This window comes from Siniperca chuatsi, linkage group LG3 (genome assembly GCF_020085105.1).
Source record: "Siniperca chuatsi isolate FFG_IHB_CAS linkage group LG3, ASM2008510v1, whole genome shotgun sequence".
NCBI classification, from domain to species: Eukaryota; Metazoa; Chordata; class Actinopteri; order Centrarchiformes; family Sinipercidae; genus Siniperca; species Siniperca chuatsi.
This window is the reverse complement of record NC_058044.1, coordinates 8725403-8740380: the sequence shown is the minus strand read 5'-3', so window position 1 is coordinate 8740380 and position 14978 is coordinate 8725403. Positions and strand designations below refer to the sequence as shown.

Here is a 14978-nt window from a genome sequence, read left to right as displayed (position 1 = left end):
CCTGTTAGTCGTTGTGTTGGCGTTAGCAGGGCAAGGGTTTCACGGTAGACGTGATCTATCTTGGTTTCCTGATGTCCTTTGGTTGTTTCCATAGTGTTGTCAATGAGACCTTGCAGAAAAGGCTGGAACTAGTTGTGAACACTTGCATCTGAGGCATAGACAGTGTTAGAGGGATTGTAGGTAGCGTGGCCGAGCGGTCCAAGGCGCTGGATTAAGGCTCCAGTCTCTTCGGGGGCGTGGGTTCGAATCCCACCGCTGCCAGGGTTTTGTGATGAGGAGTTTTGAAATCATACTAATGGACAAGGACTTGAAATCATAAATAGAAGAGAGGGAACACTTTCTGCTCAATAAGTGTAGCCTCTCCCTGTGCACACTGTGGAATAGGAAGTAAATATGGACCCATTTAGAAAGGTGTCCTTGAAACTTAATTAGTCTTACAATTGACATATCTTGCATAGTCAGTACAAAAAAATCATATCTATGAAATACCAAGTCAAAACATTTGACGTCAAACTTGCACTAATCAAAAATGTCATTTTCACACTGGATCAAATGAATACATGCAATGTATTCTGTCTACAGTTCAGCTTCTATGAAGCGTTTTAGCATCTTTCAGCTCACTGTTTTGGTTTTACAGCCTGACCAACTTTACTGTTTTGGCCCAGTCTCAATGCTTTCATCTGCCCCATGGTGTGCCCAATGTTGAAAAGTTAAATTTGACCTGGTATCTAATAACGCCAACATACCATTAGTATTTTTATTTCTGTCATTTCTAACTTTTCATCATTTTTTTGCTCATTTGGCAGAAATTGGTTTCCATAATAGCAAGTGCTGATTTAGCACGTCCACTAGTAATTCATAAATATTTATTGATTTATTTCAGAAATCAATTGATCCAGCTACAATGTTTAGCTTAGCCAACTTTCTTCCTAAATGTCATGTGTCTCGTTGCACCTAGCACATCCTGTTAGCCTTTGTGTTGGCATTAGCAGGGCAAGGATTTCAAAGTAGATGTGATCTGTCTTGGTTTCCTGGTGTTCTTTTGTTGTTCTATGGTGTTGTCAAGGGGTCTTGTTGTATCTTCAGGCTTGTCATCAGTGGGAACAGGCGAATAAAATGGGAAATAGAATCCCTACATGACCAGATACAGGGTTTTGCTGTTTTTCTCTTGCCTGGTGTTCTTTTGTTGTTCTATGGTGTTGTCAAGGGGTCTTGATTAAGGCTCCAGACTTTTCGGGGATGTGGGTTCAAATCCCACCGCTGCCAGGGTTTTGTGATGAGTAGTTCTGAAATAATACCAATGGACAAGGACTTGAAATCATACATACAAGAGAGGGAACACTTTCTGCTCAATAAGTGTAGCCTGTCCCTGTGGACACTGTGGAATAGGAAGTAAATATGGACCCATTTAGAAAGGTGTGCTTGAAACTGAAGTACTTTGCACAATTGACAGGGCTACAGAAGTATAGCCGATGATGCTGTCAGGTGATATCTTGTGTAGTCAGTGCAAAAAAACCCCTTTTCTCAGGTAGCGTGGCCGAGCGGTCCAAGGCGCTGGATTAAGGCTCCAGTCCCTTCGGGGGCGTGGGTTCGAATCCCACCGCTGCCAGTGTTTTGTGATGAGTTGTTTTGAAATCATACCAATGGACAAGGACTTGAAATCATACATAACTACGAAATACCAAGTCAAAAAATTTGACGTCAAACTTGCACTAATCAAAAATGTCATTTTCACACTGGATCAAATGAATACATGCAATGTATTCTGTCTACAGTTCAGCTTCTATGAAGCGTTTTAGCATCTTTCAGCTCACTGTTTTGGTTTTACAGCCTGACCAACTTTACTGTTTTGGCCCAGTCTCAATGCTTTCATCTGCCCCATGGTGTGCCCAATGTTGAAAAGTTAAATTTGACCTGGTATCTAATAACGCCAACATACCATTAGTATTTTTATTTCTGTCATTTCTAACTTTTCATCATTTTTTTGCTCATTTGGCAGAAATTGGTTTCCATAATAGCAAGTGCTGATTTAGCACGTCCACTAGTAATTCATAAATATTTATTGATTTATTTCAGAAATCAATTGATCCAGCTACAATGTTTAGCTTAGCCAACTTTCTTCCTAAATGTCATGTGTCTCGTTGCACCTAGCACATCCTGTTAGCCTTTGTGTTGGCATTAGCAGGGCAAGGATTTCAAAGTAGATGTGATCTGTCTTGGTTTCCTGGTGTTCTTTTGTTGTTCTATGGTGTTGTCAAGGGGTCTTGTTGTATCTTCAGGCTTGTCATCAGTGGGAACAGGCGAATAAAATGGGAAATAGAATCCCTACATGACCAGATACAGGGTTTTGCTGTTTTTCTCTTGCCTGGTGTTCTTTTGTTGTTCTATGGTGTTGTCAAGGGGTCTTGATTAAGGCTCCAGACTTTTCGGGATGTGGGTTCAAATCCCACCGCTGCCAGGGTTTTGTGATGAGTAGTTCTGAAATAATACCAATGGACAAGGACTTGAAATCATACATACAAGAGAGGGAACACTTTCTGCTCAATAAGTGTAGCCTGTCCCTGTGGACACTGTGGAATAGGAAGTAAATATGGACCCATTTAGAAAGGTGTGCTTGAAACTGAAGTACTTTGCACAATTGACAGGGCTACAGAAGTATAGCCGATGATGCTGTCAGGTGATATCTTGTGTAGTCAGTGCAAAAAAACCCTTTTTCTCAGGTAGCGTGGCCGAGCGGTCCAAGGCGCTGGATTAAGGCTCCAGTCCCTTCGGGGGCGTGGGTTCGAATCCCACCGCTGCCAGTGTTTCGTGATGAGTTGTTTTGAAATCATACCAATGGACAAGGACTTGAAATCATACTGAGGGAACGCTTTCTGCTCAATAAGTGTAGCCTCTCCTGTGCACACTGTGGAATAGGAAGTAAATATGGACCCATTTAGAAAGGTGTCCTTGAAACTTAATTAGTCTTACAATTGACATATCTTGCATAGTCAGTACAAAAAAATCATAACTATGAAATACCAAGTCAAAAAATTTGACGTCAAACTTGCACTAATCAAAAATGTCATTTTCACACTGGATCAAATGAATACATGCAATGTATTCTGTCTACAGTTCAGCTTCTATGAAGCGTTTTAGCATCTTTCAGCTCACTGTTTTGGTTTTACAGCCTGACCAACTTTACTGTTTTGGCCCAGTCTCAATGCTTTCATCTGCCCCATGGTGTGCCCAATGTTGAAAAGTTAAATTTGACCTGGTATCTAATAACGCCAACATACCATTAGTATTTTTATTTCTGTCATTTCTAACTTTTCATCATTTTTTTGCTCATTTGGCAGAAATTGGTTTCCATAATAGCAAGTGCTGATTTAGCACGTCCACTAGTAATTCATAAATATTTATTGATTTATTTCAGAAATCAATTGATCCAGCTACAATGTTTAGCTTAGCCAACTTTCTTCCTAAATGTCATGTGTCTCGTTGCACCTAGCACATCCTGTTAGCCTTTGTGTTGGCATTAGCAGGGCAAGGATTTCAAAGTAGATGTGATCTGTCTTGGTTTCCTGGTGTTCTTTTGTTGTTCTATGGTGTTGTCAAGGGGTCTTGATTAAGGCTCCAGACTTTTCGGGGATGTGGGTTCAAATCCCACCGCTGCCAGGGTTTTGTGATGAGTAGTTCTGAAATAATACCAATGGACAAGGACTTGAAATCATACATACAAGAGAGGAACACTTTCTGCTCAATAAGTGTAGCCTGTCCCTGTGGACACTGTGGAATAGGAAGTAAATATGGACCCATTTAGAAAGGTGTGCTTGAAACTGAAGTACTTTGCACAATTGACAGGGCTACAGAAGTATAGCCGATGATGCTGTCAGGTGATATCTTGTGTAGTCAGTGCAAAAAAACCCTTTTTCTCAGGTAGCGTGGCCGAGCGGTCCAAGGCGCTGGATTAAGGCTCCAGTCCCTTCGGGGCGTGGGTTCGAATCCCACCGCTGCCAGTGTTTCGTGATGAGTTGTTTTGAAATCATACCAATGGACAAGGACTTGAAATCATACTGAAGGAACGCTTTCTGCTCAATAAGTGTAGCCTCTCCCTGTGCACACTGTGGAATAGGAAGTAAATATGGACCCATTTAGAAAGGTGTCCTTGAAACTTAATTAGTCTTACAATTGACATATCTTGCATAGTCAGTACAAAAAAATCATAACTATGAAATACCAAGTCAAAAAATTTGACGTCAAACTTGCACTAATCAAAAATGTCATTTTTGTATCTTTGTTGTATCTTCAGGCTTGTCATCAGTGGGAACAGGCGAATAAAATGGGAAATAGAATCCCTACATGACCAGATACAGGGTTTTGCTGTTTTTCTCTTGCCTGGTGTTCTTTTGTTGTTCTATGGTGTTGTCAAGGGGTCTTGATTAAGGCTCCAGACTTTTCGGGGATGTGGGTTCAAATCCCACCGCTGCCAGGGTTTTGTGATGAGTAGTTCTGAAATAATACCAATGGACAAGGACTTGAAATCATACATACAAGAGAGGGAACACTTTCTGCTCAATAAGTGTAGCCTGTCCCTGTGGACACTGTGGAATAGGAAGTAAATATGGACCCATTTAGAAAGGTGTGCTTGAAACTGAAGTACTTTGCACAATTGACAGGGCTACAGAAGTATAGCCGATGATGCTGTCAGGTGATATCTTGTGTAGTCAGTGCAAAAAAACCCCTTTTTCTCAGGTAGCGTGGCCGAGCGGTCCAAGGCGCTGGATTAAGGCTCCAGTCCCTTCGGGGGCGTGGGTTCGAATCCCACCGCTGCCAGTGTTTCGTGATGAGTTGTTTTGAAATCATACCAATGGACAAGGACTTGAAATCATACTGAGGGAACGCTTTCTGCTCAATAAGTGTAGCCTCTCCCTGTGCACACTGTGGAATAGGAAGTAAATATGGACCCATTTAGAAAGGTGTCCTTGAAACTTAATTAGTCTTACAATTGACATATCTTGCATAGTCAGTACAAAAAAATCATAACTATGAAATACCAAGTCAAAAAATTTGACGTCAAACTTGCACTAATCAAAAATGTCATTTTCACACTGGATCAAATGAATACATGCAATGTATTCTGTCTACAGTTCAGCTTCTATGAAGCGTTTTTGCATCTTTCAGCTCACTGTTTTGGTTTTACAGCCTGACCAACTTTACTGTTTTGGCCCAGTCTCAATGCTTTCATCTGCCCCATGGTGTGCCCAATGTTGAAAAGTTAAATTTGACCTGGTATCTAATAACGCCAACATACCATTAGTATTTTTATTTCTGTCATTTCTAACTTTTCATCATTTTTTTGCTCATTTGGCAGAAATTGGTTTCCATAATAGCAAGTGCTGATTTAGCACGTCCACTAGTAATTCATAAATATTTATTGATTTATTTCAGAAATCAATTGATCCAGCTACAATGTTTAGCTTAGCCAACTTTCTTCCTAAATGTCATGTGTCTCGTTGCACCTAGCACATCCTGTTAGCCTTTGTGTTGGCATTAGCAGGGCAAGGATTTCAAAGTAGATGTGATCTGTCTTGGTTTCCTGGTGTTCTTTTGTTGTTCTATGGTGTTGTCAAGGGGTCTTGTTGTATCTTCAGGCTTGTCATCAGTGGGAACAGGCGAATAAAATGGGAAATAGAATCCCTACATGACCAGATACAGGGTTTTGCTGTTTTTCTCTTGCCTGGTGTTCTTTTGTTGTTCTATGGTGTTGTCAAGGGGTCTTGATTAAGGCTCCAGACTTTTCGGGGATGTGGGTTCAAATCCCACCGCTGCCAGGGTTTTGTGATGAGTAGTTCTGAAATAATACCAATGGACAAGGACTTGAAATCATACATACAAGAGAGGGAACACTTTCTGCTCAATAAGTGTAGCCTGTCCCTGTGGACACTGTGGAATAGGAAGTAAATATGGACCCATTTAGAAAGGTGTGCTTGAAACTGAAGTACTTTGCACAATTGACAGGGCTACAGAAGTATAGCCGATGATGCTGTCAGGTGATATCTTGTGTAGTCAGTGCAAAAAAAACCCTTTTTCGCAGGTAGCGTGGCCGAGCGGTCCAAGGCGCTGGATTAAGGCTCCAGTCCCTTCGGGGGCGTGGGTTCGAATCCCACCGCTGCCAGTGTTTCGTGATGAGTTGTTTTGAAATCATACCAATGGACAAGGACTTGAAATCATACTGAGGGAACGCTTTCTGCTCAATAAGTGTAGCCTCTCCCTGTGCACACTGTGGAATAGGAAGTAAATATGGACCCATTTAGAAAGGTGTCCTTGAAACTTAATTAGTCTTACAATTGACATATCTTGCATAGTCAGTACAAAAAAATCATAACTATGAAATACCAAGTCAAAAATTTGACGTCAAACTTGCACTAATCAAAAATGTCATTTTCACACTGGATCAAATGAATACATGCAATGTATTCTGTCTACAGTTCAGCTTCTATGAAGCGTTTTAGCATCTTTCAGCTCACTGTTTTGGTTTTACAGCCTGACTAACTTTACTGTTTTGGCCCAGTCTCAATGCTTTCATCTGCCCCATGGTGTGCCCAATGTTGAAAAGTTAAATTTGACCTGGTATCTAATAACGCCAACATACCATTAGTATTTTTATTTCTGTCATTTCTAACTTTTCATCATTTTTTGCTCATTTGGCAGAAATTGGTTTCCATAATAGCAAGTGCTGATTTAGCACGTCCACTAGTAATTCATAAATATTTATTGATTTATTTCAGAAATCAATTGATCCAGCTACAATGTTTAGCTTAGCCAACTTTCTTCCTAAATGTCATGTGTCTCGTTGCACCTAGCACATCCTGTTAGCCTTTGTGTTGGCATTAGCAGGGCAAGGATTTCAAAGTAGATGTGATCTGTCTTGGTTTCCTGGTGTTCTTTTGTTGTTCTATGGTGTTGTCAAGGGGTCTTGATTAAGGCTCCAGACTTTTCGGGATGTGTGGGTTCAAATCCCACCGCTGCCAGGGTTTTGTGATGAGTAGTTCTGAAATAATACCAATGGACAAGGACTTGAAATCATACATACAAGAGAGGGAACACTTTCTGCTCAATAAGTGTAGCCTGTCCCTGTGGACACTGTGGAATAGGAAGTAAATATGGACCCATTTAGAAAGGTGTGCTTGAAACTGAAGTACTTTGCACAATTGACAGGGCTACAGAAGTATAGCCGATGATGCTGTCAGGTGATATCTTGTGTAGTCAGTGCAAAAAAACCCCTGTTTCTGAGGTAGCGTGGCCGAGCGGTCCAAGGCGCTGGATTAAGGCTCCAGTCCCTTCGGGGGCGTGGGTTCGAATCCCACCGCTGCCAGTGTTTCGTGATGAGTTGTTTTGAAATCATACCAATGGACAAGGACTTGAAATCATACTGAGGGAACGCTTTCTGCTCAATAAGTGTAGCCTCTCCTGTGTGCACACTGTGGAATAGGAAGTAAATATGGACCCATTTAGAAAGGTGTCCTTGAAACTTAATTAGTCTTACAATTGACATATCTTGCATAGTCAGTACAAAAAAATCATAACTATGAAATACCAAGTCAAAAAATTTGACGTCAAACTTGCACTAATCAAAAATGTCATTTTCACACTGGATCAAATGAATACATGCAATGTATTCTGTCTACAGTTCAGCTTCTATGAAGCGTTTTAGCATCTTTCAGCTCACTGTTTTGGTTTTACAGCCTGACCAACTTTACTGTTTTGGCCCAGTCTCAATGCTTTCATCTGCCCCATGGTGTGCCCAATGTTGAAAAGTTAAATTTGACCTGGTATCTAATAACGCCAACATACCATTAGTATTTTTATTTCTGTCATTTCTAACTTTTCATCATTTTTTGCTCATTTGGCAGAAATTGGTTTCCATAATAGCAAGTGCTGATTTAGCACGTCCACTAGTAATTCATAAATATTTATTGATTTATTTCAGAAATCAATTGATCCAGCTACAATGTTTAGCTTAGCCAACTTTCTTCCTAAATGTCATGTGTCTCGTTGCACCTAGCACATCCTGTTAGCCTTTGTGTTGGCATTAGCAGGGCAAGGATTTCAAAGTAGATGTGATCTGTCTTGGTTTCCTGGTGTTCTTTTGTTGTTCTATGGTGTTGTCAAGGGGTCTTGTTGTATCTTCAGGCTTGTCATCAGTGGGAACAGGCGAATAAAATGGGAAATAGAATCCCTACATGACCAGATACAGGGTTTTGCTGTTTTTCTCTTGCCTGGTGTTCTTTTGTTGTTCTATGGTGTTGTCAAGGGGTCTTGATTAAGGCTCCAGACTTTTCGGGGATGTGGGTTCAAATCCCACCGCTGCCAGGGTTTTGTGATGAGTAGTTCTGAAATAATACCAATGGACAAGGACTTGAAATCATACATACAAGAGAGGGAACACTTTCTGCTCAATAAGTGTAGCCTGTCCCTGTGGACACTGTGGAATAGGAAGTAAATATGGACCCATTTAGAAAGGTGTGCTTGAAACTGAAGTACTTTGCACAATTGACAGGGCTACAGAAGTATAGCCGATGATGCTGTCAGGTGATATCTTGTGTAGTCAGTGCAAAAAAACCCTTTTTCGCAGGTAGCGTGGCCGAGCGGTCCAAGGCGCTGGATTAAGGCTCCAGTCCCTTCGGGGCGTGGGTTCGAATCCCACCGCTGCCAGTGTTTCGTGATGAGTTGTTTTGAAATCATACCAATGGACAAGGACTTGAAATCATACTGAGGGAACGCTTTCTGCTCAATAAGTGTAGCCTCTCCTGTGCACACTGTGGAATAGGAAGTAAATATGGACCCATTTAGAAAGGTGTCCTTGAAACTTAATTAGTCTTACAATTGACATATCTTGCATAGTCAGTACAAAAAAATCATAACTATGAAATACCAAGTCAAAAAATTTGACGTCAAACTTGCACTAATCAAAAATGTCATTTTCACACTGGATCAAATGAATACATGCAATGTATTCTGTCTACAGTTCAGCTTCTATGAAGCGTTTTAGCATCTTTCAGCTCACTGTTTTGGTTTTACAGCCTGACCAACTTTACTGTTTTGGCCCAGTCTCAATGCTTTCATCTGCCCCATGGTGTGCCCAATGTTGAAAAGTTAAATTTGACCTGGTATCTAATAACGCCAACATACCATTAGTATTTTTATTTCTGTCATTTCTAACTTTTCATCATTTTTTTGCTCATTTGGCAGAAATTGGTTTCCATAATAGCAAGTGCTGATTTAGCACGTCCACTAGTAATTCATAAATATTTATTGATTTATTTCAGAAATCAATTGATCCAGCTACAATGTTTAGCTTAGCCAACTTTCTTCCTAAATGTCATGTGTCTCGTTGCACCTAGCACATCCTGTTAGCCTTTGTGTTGGCATTAGCAGGGCAAGGATTTCAAAGTAGATGTGATCTGTCTTGGTTTCCTGGTGTTCTTTTGTTGTTCTATGGTGTTGTCAAGGGTCTTGTTGTATCTTCAGGCTTGTCATCAGTGGGAACAGGCGAATAAAATGGGAAATAGAATCCCTACATGACCAGATACAGGGTTTTGCTGTTTTTCTCTTGCCTGGTGTTCTTTTGTTGTTCTATGGTGTTGTCAAGGGGTCTTGATTAAGGCTCCAGACTTTTCGGGGATGTGGGTTCAAATCCCACCGCTGCCAGGGTTTTGTGATGAGTAGTTCTGAAATAATACCAATGGACAAGGACTTGAAATCATACATACAAGAGAGAGGGAACACTTTCTGCTCAATAAGTGTAGCCTGTCCCTGTGGACACTGTGGAATAGGAAGTAAATATGGACCCATTTAGAAAGGTGTGCTTGAAACTGAAGTACTTTGCACAATTGACAGGGCTACAGAAGTATAGCCGATGATGCTGTCAGGTGATATCTTGTGTAGTCAGTGCAAAAAAACCCTTTTTCGCAGGTAGCGTGGCCGAGCGGTCCAAGGCGCTGGATTAAGGCTCCAGTCCCTTCGGGGGCGTGGGTTCGAATCCCACCGCTGCCAGTGTTTCGTGATGAGTTGTTTTGAAATCATACCAATGGACAAGGACTTGAAATCATACTGAGGGAACGCTTTCTGCTCAATAAGTGTAGCCTCTCCCTGTGCACACTGTGGAATAGGAAGTAAATATGGACCCATTTAGAAAGGTGTCCTTGAAACTTAATTAGTCTTACAATTGACATATCTTGCATAGTCAGTACAAAAAAATCATAACTATGAAATACCAAGTCAAAAAATTTGACGTCAAACTTGCACTAATCAAAAATGTCATTTTCACACTGGATCAAATGAATACATGCAATGTATTCTGTCTACAGTTCAGCTTCTATGAAGCGTTTTAGCATCTTTCAGCTCACTGTTTTGGTTTTACAGCCTGACCAACTTTACTGTTTTGGCCCAGTCTCAATGCTTTCATCTGCCCCATGGTGTGCCCAATGTTGAAAAGTTAAATTTGACCTGGTATCTAATAACGCCAACATACCATTAGTATTTTTATTTCTGTCATTTCTAACTTTTCATCATTTTTTTGCTCATTTGGCAGAAATTGGTTTCCATAATAGCAAGTGCTGATTTAGCACGTCCACTAGTAATTCATAAATATTTATTGATTTATTTCAGAAATCAATTGATCCAGCTACAATGTTTAGCTTAGCCAACTTTCTTCCTAAATGTCATGTGTCTCGTTGCACCTAGCACATCCTGTTAGCCTTTGTGTTGGCATTAGCAGGGCAAGGATTTCAAAGTAGATGTGATCTGTCTTGGTTTCCTGGTGTTCTTTTGTTGTTCTATGGTGTTGTCAAGGGGTCTTGTTGTATCTTCAGGCTTGTCATCAGTGGGAACAGGCGAATAAAATGGGAAATAGAATCCCTACATGACCAGATACAGGGTTTTGCTGTTTTTCTCTTGCCTGGTGTTCTTTTGTTGTTCTATGGTGTTGTCAAGGGGTCTTGATTAAGGCTCCAGACTTTTCGGGATGTGGGTTCAAATCCCACCGCTGCCAGGGTTTTGTGATGAGTAGTTCTGAAATAATACCAATGGACAAGGACTTGAAATCATACATACAAGAGAGGGAACACTTTCTGCTCAATAAGTGTAGCCTGTCCCTGTGGACACTGTGGAATAGGAAGTAAATATGGACCCATTTAGAAAGGTGTGCTTGAAACTGAAGTACTTTGCACAATTGACAGGGCTACAGAAGTATAGCCGATGATGCTGTCAGGTGATATCTTGTGTAGTCAGTGCAAAAAAACCCTTTTTCTCAGGTAGCGTGGCCGAGCGGTCCAAGGCGCTGGATTAAGGCTCCAGTCCCTTCGGGGCGTGGGTTCGAATCCCACCGCTGCCAGTGTTTCGTGATGAGTTGTTTTGAAATCATACCAATGGACAAGGACTTGAAATCATACTGAGGAACGCTTTCTGCTCAATAAGTGTAGCCTCTCCCTGTGCACACTGTGGAATAGGAAGTAAATATGGACCCATTTAGAAAGGTGTCCTTGAAACTTAATTAGTCTTACAATTGACATATCTTGCATAGTCAGTACAAAAAAATCATAACTACGAAATACCAAGTCAAAAAATTTGACGTCAAACTTGCACTAATCAAAAATGTCATTTTCACACTGGATCAAATGAATACATGCAATGTATTCTGTCTACAGTTCAGCTTCTATGAAGCGTTTTTGCATCTTTCAGCTCACTGTTTTGGTTTTACAGCCTGACCAACTTTACTGTTTTGGCCCAGTCTCAATGCTTTCATCTGCCCCATGGTGTGCCCAATGTTGAAAAGTTAAATTTGACCTGGTATCTAATAACGCCAACATACCATTAGTATTTTTATTTCTGTCATTTCTAACTTTTCATCATTTTTTTGCTCATTTGGCAGAAATTGGTTTCCATAATAGCAAGTGCTGATTTAGCACGTCCACTAGTAATTCATAAATATTTATTGATTTATTTCAGAAATCAATTGATCCAGCTACAATGTTTAGCTTAGCCAACTTTCTTCCTAAATGTCATGTGTCTCGTTGCACCTAGCACATCCTGTTAGCCTTTGTGTTGGCATTAGCAGGGCAAGGATTTCAAAGTAGATGTGATCTGTCTTGGTTTCCTGGTGTTCTTTTGTTGTTCTATGGTGTTGTCAAGGGGTCTTGATTAAGGCTCCAGACTTTTCGGGGATGTGGGTTCAAATCCCACCGCTGCCAGGGTTTTGTGATGAGTAGTTCTGAAATAATACCAATGGACAAGGACTTGAAATCATACATACAAGAGAGGGAACACTTTCTGCTCAATAAGTGTAGCCTGTCCCTGTGGACACTGTGGAATAGGAAGTAAATATGGACCCATTTAGAAAGGTGTGCTTGAAACTGAAGTACTTTGCACAATTGACAGGGCTACAGAAGTATAGCCGATGATGCTGTCAGGTGATATCTTGTGTAGTCAGTGCAAAAAAAACCCTTTTTCTCAGGTAGCGTGGCCGAGCGGTCCAAGGCGCTGGATTAAGGCTCCAGTCCTTTCGGGGGCGTGGGTTCGAATCCCACCGCTGCCAGTGTTTCGTGATGAGTTGTTTTGAAATCATACCAATGGACAAGGACTTGAAATCATACTGAGGGAACGCTTTCTGCTCAATAAGTGTAGCCTCTCCCTGTGCACACTGTGGAATAGGAAGTAAATATGGACCCATTTAGAAAGGTGTCCTTGAAACTTAATTAGTCTTACAATTGACATATCTTGCATAGTCAGTACAAAAAAATCATAACTATGAAATACCAAGTCAAAAAATTTGACGTCAAACTTGCACTAATCAAAAATGTCATTTTCACACTGGATCAAATGAATACATGCAATGTATTCTGTCTACAGTTCAGCTTCTATGAAGCGTTTTAGCATCTTTCAGCTCACTGTTTTGGTTTTACAGCCTGACCAACTTTACTGTTTTGGCCCAGTCTCAATGCTTTCATCTGCCCCATGGTGTGCCCAATGTTGAAAAGTTAAATTTGACCTGGTATCTAATAACGCCAACATACCATTAGTATTTTTATTTCTGTCATTTCTAACTTTTCATCATTTTTTTGCTCATTTGGCAGAAATTGGTTTCCATAATAGCAAGTGCTGATTTAGCACGTCCACTAGTAATTCATAAATATTTATTGATTTATTTCAGAAATCAATTGATCCAGCTACAATGTTTAGCTTAGCCAACTTTCTTCCTAAATGTCATGTGTCTCGTTGCACCTAGCACATCCTGTTAGCCTTTGTGTTGGCATTAGCAGGGCAAGGATTTCAAAGTAGATGTGATCTGTCTTGGTTTCCTGGTGTTCTTTTGTTGTTCTATGGTGTTGTCAAGGGGTCTTGTTGTATCTTCAGGCTTGTCATCAGTGGGAACAGGCGAATAAAATGGGAAATAGAATCCCTACATGACCAGATACAGGGTTTTGCTGTTTTTCTCTTGCCTGGTGTTCTTTTGTTGTTTATATGGTGTTGTCAAGGGGTCTTGATTAAGGCTCCAGACTTTTCGGGGATGTGGGTTCAAATCCCACCGCTGCCAGGGTTTTGTGATGAGTAGTTCTGAAATAATACCAATGGACAAGGACTTGAAATCATACATACAAGAGAGGGAACACTTTCTGCTCAATAAGTGTAGCCTGTCCCTGTGGACACTGTGGAATAGGAAGTAAATATGGACCCATTTAGAAAGGTGTGCTTGAAACTGAAGTACTTTGCACAATTGACAGGGCTACAGAAGTATAGCCGATGATGCTGTCAGGTGATATCTTGTGTAGTCAGTGCAAAAAAAACCCTTTTTCTCAGGTAGCGTGGCCGAGCGGTCCAAGGCGCTGGATTAAGGCTCCAGTCCCTTCGGGGGCGTGGGTTCGAATCCCACCGCTGCCAGTGTTTCGTGATGAGTTGTTTTGAAATCATACCAATGGACAAGGACTTGAAATCATACTGAAGGAACGCTTTCTGCTCAATAAGTGTAGCCTCTCCCTGTGCACACTGTGGAATAGGAAGTAAATATGGACCCATTTAGAAAGGTGTCCTTGAAACTTAATTAGTCTTACAATTGACATATCTTGCATAGTCAGTACAAAAAAATCATAACTATGAAATACCAAGTCAAAAAATTTGACGTCAAACTTGCACTAATCAAAAATGTCATTTTCACACTGGATCAAATGAATACATGCAATGTATTCTGTCTACAGTTCAGCTTCTATGAAGCGTTTTTGCATCTTTCAGCTCACTGTTTTGGTTTTACAGCCTGACCAACTTTACTGTTTTGGCCCAGTCTCAATGCTTTCATCTGCCCCATGGTGTGCCCAATGTTGAAAAGTTAAATTTGACCTGGTATCTAATAATGCCAACATACCATTAGTATTTTTATTTCTATCATTTCTAACTTTTCATCATTTTTTTTTGCTCTTTTGGCAGAAATTGGTTTCCATAGTAGCAAGTGCTGATTTAGCACGTCCACTAGTAATTCATAAATATTTATTAATTTATTTCAGAAATCAATTGATCCAGCTACAGTGTTTAGCTTAGCCAACTTTCTTCCTAAATGTTATTAATTATATATATATATATATACAGTATATATATTATATTAATTATAATTATCACCCCTGTCAGCTTCTATGAAGCGTTTTCGATATTTCCCTCAGAGTTGGTGGAGACCAAACCAGAGCTAAAAGGAGAGTGAATATTGGGCTTACATTCATCAGTAAATGTGTAAATATATTGCCCGGGTGTGGGTTCATATCCCACCGCTGCCAGGTCGCTAGAAGGTGGTAGATATCTTTTTTTAGTCCTATCCATCCATTTGCACTCCCTGCTTATGCTTTATATTATTATATTATATTATTTTAAATCCATTCAATACTCTATATCGACCGAATGCATCATATTGTCTTAAATCACGTCACAGAGGTAGTGTGGCCCTGTGGTCTAAA

General features: G+C 40.5%; 12 non-coding genes across 12 annotated transcripts; all 12 read left to right on the top strand.

The window, feature by feature from the left end:
* Window positions 1-179: 179 nt before the first annotated feature.
* trnal-aag lies at window positions 180-261 on the top strand. Its single transcript has one exon. It is a non-coding gene; the product is annotated as a tRNA-Leu (tRNA).
* A 1266-nt stretch (window positions 262-1527) lies between these two features.
* trnal-aag lies at window positions 1528-1609 on the top strand. The gene has a single exon. It is a non-coding gene; the product is annotated as a tRNA-Leu (tRNA).
* A 1110-nt stretch (window positions 1610-2719) lies between these two features.
* Window positions 2720-2801, top strand: trnal-aag. The gene has a single exon. It is a non-coding gene; the product is annotated as a tRNA-Leu (tRNA).
* A 1116-nt stretch (window positions 2802-3917) lies between these two features.
* On the top strand, window positions 3918-3998 carry trnal-aag. Its single transcript has one exon. It is a non-coding gene; the product is annotated as a tRNA-Leu (tRNA).
* A 735-nt stretch (window positions 3999-4733) lies between these two features.
* Window positions 4734-4815, top strand: trnal-aag. Its single transcript has one exon. It is a non-coding gene; the product is annotated as a tRNA-Leu (tRNA).
* A 1260-nt stretch (window positions 4816-6075) lies between these two features.
* Window positions 6076-6157, top strand: trnal-aag. Its single transcript has one exon. It is a non-coding gene; the product is annotated as a tRNA-Leu (tRNA).
* A 1118-nt stretch (window positions 6158-7275) lies between these two features.
* Window positions 7276-7357, top strand: trnal-aag. Its single transcript has one exon. It is a non-coding gene; the product is annotated as a tRNA-Leu (tRNA).
* Window positions 7358-8616: 1259 nt separating this feature from the next.
* On the top strand, window positions 8617-8697 carry trnal-aag. The gene has a single exon. It is a non-coding gene; the product is annotated as a tRNA-Leu (tRNA).
* A 1259-nt stretch (window positions 8698-9956) lies between these two features.
* On the top strand, window positions 9957-10038 carry trnal-aag. Its single transcript has one exon. It is a non-coding gene; the product is annotated as a tRNA-Leu (tRNA).
* A 1258-nt stretch (window positions 10039-11296) lies between these two features.
* Window positions 11297-11377, top strand: trnal-aag. Its single transcript has one exon. It is a non-coding gene; the product is annotated as a tRNA-Leu (tRNA).
* Window positions 11378-12495: 1118 nt separating this feature from the next.
* trnal-aag lies at window positions 12496-12577 on the top strand. Its single transcript has one exon. It is a non-coding gene; the product is annotated as a tRNA-Leu (tRNA).
* Window positions 12578-13838: 1261 nt separating this feature from the next.
* Window positions 13839-13920, top strand: trnal-aag. The gene has a single exon. It is a non-coding gene; the product is annotated as a tRNA-Leu (tRNA).
* The last annotated feature ends 1058 nt before the right edge of the window (window positions 13921-14978 follow it).